Consider the following 10,367-nt stretch of genomic DNA (forward strand, 5'->3'; position numbering starts at 1 on the left):
CAGTGCAGCAGCCCAGCAAACAGGTCTCCCAGTGCCTCAGCAAAAATAAGGGAAGCAGCACTACAAAGGGCCCCAGAAAGGTAAACATCATGTAGCATTCATCTGAAAGGAGTTGAAGAAAGCAACCTAGAGTCTTCCTAAAGTCCCAGCTTTGCTGATTCCAACCCAATACCAGGTAAGCTATCAGAACCCTACAGCCTCCAACTATCAACCAGGAGAAGATCTTTGAAGCCTAGGTGGTAGAGCAGGCAAACACCAATACCTGGACCTCTGAGTGCCTCAGTGAGGGTGAGGGAACCAGTGGAAACCAGCTCAGAAAACCACTAGGTGCCTCAGCATTCTACAGCAAAGGAGCCTTGCAGTGCTTCAGCAAGTCTAAGGGAGGCAGCACTGCAAGGGGCCCCAGGCAGATAAACACCCTGCAGCACCCAGGAGCTGAATGAGCTGAAGAAAGCAAAAGGAAAGGAAAGGTAGGCAACCTAGAATTACCTGAAAGTTCCAGCCTTGCTGATTCCAGTCCAACACCAGGTAAGCTGCCAAAACCCTACAGCCTGCAATTGCCAACATAAGAGGCCCCAGCACACAAAGCCAGTGACCAAGACCCAGGCTCCCAACACAAGAAGCTTGGGTTAGTGCCCTCTGCTCCCCATCAGGAGAGCTCAATCTCTGTAAAGGCAAATGAATAAAAAAACACTATGAGTAAAAAGAAACACAACAGAGATTCATATTATGAGAAGAGTGAAGATCAAGACAGAAATTCTGAAGAGGAAAACATTGTCAACAAACCCACATCTGCAACATCAAAAGGGGCTATGAACTGGTCTAAAGCCCAAAAAGGCCTTCTTAGAAGAGCTCAAGAAGGATTTTTAAAGTCAAATGAGAGAGGTAGAAGAGTCCTTAAGAAATACAATTGGACAGTTGGAAAAAAAATACACTGAAGAAAACAAGTCCCTAAAAACCACAATTGGCCAACTGGAAAAAAGGTACACTGAAGAAAATAAATCCCTCAAAAATACAATTGGCCAACTGGAGAAGGAAATAAAAAAAGTAACAGAAGGAAACAATCTGTTAAAAATTAGAATTGGACAAATGGAAACTAATGACTTTATGAGAGAGCATGAATCAGTCAAACAGAAACAAAAAAGTGAAAAAAAAAACTAATTGAAAACGTAAAATACCACATGCTTAAAACAACTGACCTGGAAAATTGATGCAGGAGAGACAACTTAAAAATTATTGGACTGCCTGAAAATCATGATGAAAAAAAGAGCCTGGACAATATCTTTCAGGAAAACATAAAGGAAAACTGCCAGGAAGTCCTAGAACCAGAAGGTAAAATAACCATAGAAAGAATCTCCACCTGAAAGAGATCCCAAACTGACAATGCCAGGGAATATAATAGCAAAATTCCAAAATTACCAGATGAAAGAGAATATGCTGCAAGCAGCCAGAAAGAAACAATTTAAATATCATGGAACTAGAGTTAGGATTACACAGGACCTTGCAGCTTCTACATTAAAAGACGCAGGGTGGAACATGATATTCATGGCAAAGGAGCTTGGATTGCCCAAGGATCAACTACCCTGCAAAAATGAGCATGATTTTTTAAGGGAGGAGATGGATATTCAATGAAAATAGGAGACTTCCAAACCTTCCTGATAAAAAGACCAGAGCTCAACAAAAAATTTGATCTTCAAGTACAAGATTCAAGAAAGACATAAAAAGATAAATGGGACAGAAAGATACAAAATGTTGTTAATAAGGGCAGACTGTTTACATACCTACAAGGGAAGATGACACTTGCAACTCTTGAGAATTGTATTGTTATTACACCATGTTAAAGGAGTATACATAAAGGGGTGGATATTAGTTGACTTTGATGTAATGATAAAAAAAAATCTAATCAAGTGGGTTAAATGGATCCAAGTAAGTGGATTAGTCTGATCTTAGAAAATGTACTGAGAAAGGAGGAGGCAGACAAGGGTAAATTACATTACAGGAAAAGACAGAAAATCCTATTACAGCAGAGGGAAAGAAGGGAGGGGGTGAGCATTGTTTGAACCTTACTCTCATCAGATTTGGCTCAAGAAGGAATAACATAATCAGTTAGGTATAGAAATCTAACTTGCCCTATAGGCAGTAGGAGGAAAAGGGGAAAGAAAAGGGAGGGGGAATAGAAGGGAGGGAAGAAGCAGTAAGAGCTAAGGGGAAGAAAAGGGAAAGGGATAATAGAAGGGAGGAGAGACTGAAGGAGGTGGTGGTCAAAGGCAAAACACTAGTGGGGGGGGGAAGAAGAAAGGAGAAATAAAAGCATAAACAGGGGGGAAAGGATAGAGAAAAACACACAGAGAGTAATCATAACTGTGAAAGTTGAATTGCTATTTTTTTTTCTCTTCTGCTGAGGTTTGTTTCCTCTTTCTGATGTTTCCTCCTATTGGTTTTAATTTTTACTTAAAACTTCACTAATGTGAAAACATGTTTAATAGGAATGTAAATGTATAGCCTATATCAGATTGTGTGCTATCTTGGGGAGGGTGGTGGGGAGGAAGGGGGAGAAAAATTTTAAACTCAAAACATATGGAAGTGATTGTTGATAAATCAAAATAAATTAATAAAATATATTTTAAAAATTTTTAAAAAAGAATTGTAGATGGGCTTTGGCTCTGACAGCCTGAAAGAGCTGGCTGTCCACTCCAGTTTTTGCCACTGCTGTAGCTGTTGCTGTTTTCATTAAGTTGCTACAACTTGATCTAAGGAGATGAAAAAATGTAAGCCTTTGATGCATCACTTAATAGTTATATGCACACATGGCTTGGACCAAGAGACTCCCATGTAAAAGGCTAGTTTCTTTTGCGTAACTATATACCTACTTTTGTCTTCTCTGTCTTATAGTTATTAATCGTATGGCTAGGACCAAAATACATGCAGAATAAGCAATCAGTCAGCTACAGGGGAATTCTAGTGGTTTATAACCTTGGACTTATACTGCTGTCTCTATATAGTTTATGAGTTAGTAGCAGGAGTATGGGAAGGAGAATACAATTTCTTCTGTCGGGGCACTCACAGTGGAGGGGAAGCAGGTATGAAGATCATCTGGGTCCTCTGGTGGTACTACTTCTCCAAACTCATTAAGTTTATGGACACCTTCATTTCATGAAAGAATAACCATCAAATTACTATCTTACATGTGTACCACCATGCCTCCATGCTGAATATCTGGTGGTCACTCTTACTTTGGTGCCACCCTTAATAGCTTTACCCAAGTTCTCATGTGTTCTTGCTATGTCTGCTGTTCTATCCACGTGCCTGTATTTGTGGTGGAAGAACCACATCACTCAGGGACAGCTGTTCCAGTTTGTACTGACAATCATTCAGACTACCTGTGGTGTTGTGTGGCCTTACGTATTCCCTCTGGTCTAGTTACACTTCCAAAATGGCTATATGATTTCATTGATTCCCTTCTTCACAAGAAGGCATCGGTCTGGAGGAAAGACTACCAGAATGGGTCCATGGCTGCAGTGAACAGTCACATATACAGCTTTTCTCCTCTGGAAAACAATGAGAAACCAAGAAAACAAAGGAAGTATTCAAGACCAAACATTTAGAAACTCCAGACAACAAAATTATCTGATTGCAAGCATGATGCTAGTTGTGCACTGATACTCTTGACAGCTACTGTAACTATTCATGCCTGCAATAGTGTGATTTATGTAGGACTTAACCAGTGCAAACCAGAAAAATTGCATAAAAATTAAAGTAGGAGTAAGACTTTTTAGCAATTCTAGGCTCTTACTGACCCTACTCTAGATTGTGGAAGGGAGTATTACTATAGTAAATGACATTGCTGTTGCCTTATTAGTCAATATGATAGGTGCTGAATTGTGATTCGCAATTTCCAAATACTGTAATCCAGTCTCATCTTTTTTACTGTAGATCATACATGTGATTGTAAATGTAAATTTATATGTTGTTTTAGTAGAGATAAGCACACATGCCTTAAACATGTGCTTTGAAAGAACTGTAAGGAACCCTCCCCAAAAATAACAAAAAAAAAAAAAAAGAAAAGGTCCAAAGCTTTTCAGTTTAAAATTAAGGTTATATTTTAAGGTGTTTTTTTATTTTTAAATTTGATTTTCTTATTATGTTTTATTTAGAAAAATCAAAGACCACAGTTCATAGGATAAGTAACATCTGAAGCATATGTTTAAGGGACTTGTGTACATTTCAGTGAAATCAGCAAAGGCACCTCCAGCTTTATAATGTTGGCTTTCTTTAAGCAGGCCTAGATTCTAATGGAGCCATCAGTTTAACTTTTTAACAGATTGTATTTCTTTTTTATTTTGCATGCCTTCATTAATGTAAGAAAATAAAAATAATAATGTGCACTACAGCAACCATGAGTACACACACACACACACACACACACACACACACACACACACATACGTGTGTGGGTGTGTATGTGTAGCTTGTCTTTAAGGCTTAAAGAAGAGTATATGGTGGACAGACTGGTTTTAGTTTCTCAAGTCCAAATTGCTAAGTAGCTTTTACATGAGGGAACAATGCTGGTCTTGTTGCGCACATCATAGGTAGGATATACACCTTTCCTAAAAGATAACTGAGTACTTCTGATGTAACAGATTATCTATGATTATTGGCAGGAGTCATATTTAGGTTGGTTTCTATACTGCTATCTGTTCAGATGCAAAGGGTTTTTTTTGTGTTTTGTGTTTTGTTTTTGTTTTTATAATGTGCCTAGATTACCAAAAAGAAAAGAGAGAACACTTTCCCAAATTTGGGGGGTTTTTTAAAGGTAAAATTTAAACAGATAGCTACAGTAGAAGAGAGAACCAGGAAATTTGGAGATGATTCTTTAGTATAAGTCTTACATATCACTTGTAATTTCTCTGCTTAGTATCTAAAGATTTTTTTAGAAGTGTTTATTTTTTTTTAAATTATATACTGCTTACTGTGAAATCTTGTCTTGTACTCTTCAGTGGCAAAAACAGATAAGAGCTATTGTATATGTCCTTTAAAGTGTTGGAACTTAGCCTGTAAATAAATATCTTATTCACTGAGCAGCAATTACATTTAACCACTCATGGAGTATATCTTAGAGAATCATTGATCTAAATGTATAGACTGTTGTTTTAATATTTATGTGAATATCAGTTTACCATGCTTTAATTTTGCAAATCCATATCTTAGGAGAATGTATGAGTTCTCTTATTAGTCTTATGTATTTTCTTCACTTGTTTTGAAGAAGTCATGGTATCTGTTTACATTTACCTTATCAAAACTAGAGAGTGAATATGTGTGCATGTGTATGTCTTCATTCCTAGGTAATAGTTTGCAAAAATCTTTACATATTTCAGTACACTATAATACTCAATAGTGCTAAATGTGCTAGAAATAAATCCTTAGCCCATCTGGATATGCCCACATTGTTAAACAATGTCTAAACATTAATTATAAAAACATTTTTGATTAAAAAAAAAGAATTATAGCTGGGCATTGTAGCACATCCCTGCAATCCCTCTTAGTCAATGTGCTATCAAATCTTTTGATCTGAGTGATTCTGTCCTGTGGTGCACTAGGACAATTGAATGGTCACATTAGGTTCAGAATTAATATGGTGAATCTCTGACAGTAAGGAACCTCTGGGTATGGGGAAGCCACCAGGTTACCTAGGGAAGAATTTGCCCATGTCTGAAGTAAAGCAGACCAAGGCTCTCATGTCAATAAGATCTATGAGACTAAGACTAAGACCTAAGACTAGACCTGTGAGTAGCCACTTCATTTCCAGCCTAGCAGAGATAGGGAGACACAGTCTTAAAAAAAAAAGAAGAAGAAGAAGAATTATTGACTCATTATGCAAATAAAGTAATTAAAATTTCTATGCATGTTAATCTCAGCCTAGACTTCCAAAAGGTCAAATATTGAAAAAGAAAATAGTACTATAGTAGCAATTTGCATTAATAAAGAACTTGAAACAAAATAGATAGCTATTGACTGAGAATGAGCTGAACAATTTGGGATACAAGACCACAATGGACTATTACTATACCTTATGACTTGATGAATATAAAGAATATAGAGAAGTCTTTATATTATATCCATGGTATATATACCGAGAAGTAGGTTTATAGGAACCAATTTAAATAAGAACCAGGACAACATAAATAATAGCTACAGCAATGCAAATTGAAAAAACAAGAACAACAAAATCTTGAATGATTTTGTTATGTTAACTACATTTGTAATTGTTGTTTTGTAATTTTTGTAATGGTAATTATAATATCTGAGTTTTTCCCCATAGAGGAGATGAGAAAATACATGTCTTTTCCTCGTAGATGTAGTGGTCTATGAGTGAAAAACATTGCATATACCTTCAAATTTGGCTGATGTTTTGGTTGATTTTTAGTAATTTTTTTTCCCTTCTCTACAAAAATGCTTTATTATATGGGATGCCTCTCTGAATAGGAGAATGAGAAAGAATATATTTGTGAATGAAGATAATATAAACATAAATTACATCAATATAAATATAAAAAGTAAATTTTCACCAAATTTATGGATGTATTCCCAAATGACTTTAATAAATTGTAAAATAAAATGAGATAGAAGTGAAATATGCAATAAATTCTATCAGTTATGTGTTTAAAAAAATAATTATGTACTCAAATTATGGAAGTTATTTTGAATGGATTTAATGTTTCTAATGAGCCAGAAAATCTTTCTGTTCCTCTCCTGAGAAAAATTATCTCTGTTCATTGGAGTTTAACAAGCCCAACAACTTGTTGGGCCTCTTTAAATTTTTATTTGAGTCTAGACTTATGATTTAATTGGTTTAGGGATTCCTGGTGAGAAAACTATCTCTTCAAATGCAGCTCAGTTTTGCTTTGCAACTTAATAGTCTTAGAGAACAGATTTGGAGACTGAGGGTTCATGTGACTTGCCAAGAATCACACAGTCAGCACATATTAGAGGTCAGGTTTGAGCCTAGATCTTCCTACTTCAAAGCCAGCTTTCTATCCCACCCTGCCTCTCTACTGAAATAACATAAGTACTATATTATTTTATAACATGCAATATATGCAAACACACATGTAAATGTGCATCAAATAAAAGATCAACTAAGTTGCTAAATGAAAAACTTAGTGAAATGCAAAAAAATAAGGCATCAATTGTAGGTGAGTTTAGCATTTTTATTTTTTTTTCTTTTTTGGTGAGGCAATTGAGGTTACTTAGCTTGCCCAGGGTCACACAGCTAGTAAGTGCCTGAAGCCAGATTTGAACTCAGTTCCTCCTGACTCCAAGGCCACAGCTCTATCCCATTTAGCATTCTTCTGACAGACCTTGATAAATTTAACAGAAAGATAAACAAAAAGGAAATTACAGACTTGGACAGAATTTTGGGAGAAAATGGTTTTGATAGATGGATACAACTGACCATTCTTGAGAATATGTACATATTTTGAGGAATTTTCCAATCAGTCATATGCTAGGGCACAAAGAACTAACAAAAAAAAAGGAAGTGTAGAGATAAGCAAAGTAAGAAAGAAGTAAAGAAAGAAAGAAAACAAATGAAGAAACACAGAAATATTAAATACACATTTGTAATACAATAAAAATTGTGAGCCATGAGAAATTATAAATTAAACATGCAACCCTAAATGGCAATTTAAAAATGCTATCTTAAACAATAAGTGGATTGAAGAACAAATTAGAAAAATAGTGTAGAAAATTATTTAAAGATTATGATAATAGCAAGATAATGTATCAAAATTTATGAGACACAACTAAATCAATCCTTATAAGAAACTATATATGCATAAATCCTTCTGATAAAAAAATGAGTTGAGGGGAAGAAAACTAGTGAATTCAACATTCATTTTTTTTAAATTTAGGAGACCTACAAATTAATAATTCCAAAAGGAACAAAAGAAGATACATTGAAAATTAAAGATAAGAAAAAGGAATGAAATAGCATCCTTATATAGATATTACAACAATATAAGCAAAACATATATTCACTTTGGTCAAATAGGATTTGTATCAGGGATAAAAGGATAATTCAATATTAGGAAAATAATTGGCACAATTCATCAAACAAATAACCAAAACCATGAAATTGCATCTATATGCTACAGAACAGATTGATAGATAAACAGTTCTTGATTATATCAATATGTATGTATATGTATGTATGTATGTATGTATGTATGTATGTATATGTGTATATATCTGTGTATGTGTGTGTATATATGGCATTTTCCCTATGCAATTATTACTATTCGCAAGGGAAAATACTAACATTTCCCAGTAAACACCACCAGGTAAAACAAGGATATTCTCCTTTCCCCAGCTGTTATTTAGTATTTTTCTATAAATGCTAGTAATAGCAATGACAAGAGGAAGAAATTAAAGGCATACTTAGACAAACAAGAGATAAAACTATCCATATTTCATTCTGATAATGTTTTCACATAGAAAATCCTTGGGAATCAAGAAAAGGAACTAATTGAGAAAAAGAATCGTTTTAGTAGAGTAGCAGAATATAAAATAAACCTTAAAAATCAGTATTTTTATATAATAGAAAACTCCAAGAGAGAATAAAAGAAAGGGAATTTACAATCAAAACACCTATAATATGCATTTAATATTGCTATGCCTAGGCTTTAGCTGCATTTAAATAGGCAAAGTTCCCAAGTAAATGAGTTATAGGTAAAGCTTTGCTGTTTGTTTTTTTTTTTCTGCCTATATCCTGCCAAAACAAGTTAAAAGGCTGCTTATCTATCTGTAAGTCATAATATAGGAAATGTGTTTTACATCGACTTTGTATTTTCAGTGTTAATCTCTTTCATATTCGTGAAGATTTCCCCAAGGAGGCATTATGGTGTTCTATGGCTTGATGAAATTAATAAAATGCCATCTGCAATTAAGTGCATTTGAATGATGCAAATAGGAAACAATTATTAGTACTTTATTGAACATGAATACTTTATCTGAACTTGAAAATACTGTTCTTCTCTGTGAGATACCTTTCCTTAAACTTCACAAGTCTGTCATAATTCTGTCTGTAATTTGCTTAGCTACAGACTTTTCAAACTTGATCAAATAAAAGAACACTATGAGATACATGTATTTCTCAAGTCCATAAAAGTGATAATATTCTAGAATAAAAGAATGAATAGCCATCATTCTATCAATTTGCTCTATTGTCATTCCATTTTTAATAAGCCTATTAACATGCAATTGATATGAATAGGAAACAGACAGATCTTTAAAGTGAATGACTCTATAATCTGTTTATAATCCTACACATGAGTCTTATTATTTCAAAGTCTGCTGTGAAAAATCATCCATCTTTGTAGATGCACAAAACCTCATATCATTAAAAAAATCAGTTATGTTTGCATGATTATAGATTGATTGTTTTATCACATGCACATGTATATGTATACTTAATAAAATACATTGCTACATATAAAACAGCAATATAAAATTTTCATTTATTTCACCTTTTAGAAGGTTTTTTGAAAAAAATTCAATAAATATTATCCTATATCATATCTACATTAGAAATAAACTATGGAAAGCAGTCTTTTCTCACCCTTAATTAGTCATCTGAACTGAAGACAATCAGACAGATGGACATAATTCGAATATGGAAAAATTGCCACCATCCCACTTTAATTAGTGTTATAGGATGGCTCTCTCTTCAGATAAAAGTAGGTATGACAAAGATGTGCTTCACATATTGAAGAGGATAATTAAAGTGCCACATGTTCAGACCAATGTGTGTATAGAACTGATTAAAACTAAATCTCCAGAAACAATGATGGATGAGTTTTTAATGCATGACAGTGTACCTATAGGCAGAATGAGTGAAAAGAAAGAGGAAGTAAAAAGGACTGCTGTGTTGAACAATATTGTCTCTGGAGAAAAAACAAAAAGAAAGAGAGGGAAAGAAAATATATTTCCTTCCCATCTCAGCAGGGAGGTGGCTATGGTTGTGGGATTGTGAGACAGCATACACTGCCAGATTTGGGTACTGTGTTGGTTAGTTTTACTAAACTATTTTTTTCTTTTTTAAATTCTTTGTTACAAGACTCACTGGGGAGATGAGAGGTAATAAAGGCTCTTAGAAATAAAGAGTATATGATAATGAAACTTTAAAAAAAATTTTGGGTGGCTGAGCCAAGATAGCAGAGTAAAAGCAGTGACTTGTTGAGCTCTCCCCCAAACCCCTCCAAATACCTTTAAAAATGGCTCTAAACAATTCTAAAGCAGCACAACTCACAAAAAGACAGAGTGAAACAAATTTACAGCCCAGGACAGCCTGGATGAAAAGGACGTGAAAG

At 34.5% G+C, this 10,367-nt stretch overlaps 1 pseudogene; it reads left to right on the forward strand.

Annotated features, from left to right (window-relative positions):
• The first annotated feature begins 2,766 nt into the window (after window positions 1-2,766).
• On the forward strand, window positions 2,767-3,250 carry LOC110200828 (very long chain fatty acid elongase 5 pseudogene; annotated as a pseudogene).
• The last annotated feature ends 7,117 nt before the right edge of the window (window positions 3,251-10,367 follow it).

This window comes from Phascolarctos cinereus, unplaced genomic scaffold, assembly GCF_003287225.1.
Source record: "Phascolarctos cinereus isolate Bilbo 61053 unplaced genomic scaffold, phaCin_HiC Scaffold_4;HRSCAF=312, whole genome shotgun sequence".
Lineage (NCBI taxonomy): Eukaryota > Metazoa > Chordata > Mammalia > Diprotodontia > Phascolarctidae > Phascolarctos > Phascolarctos cinereus.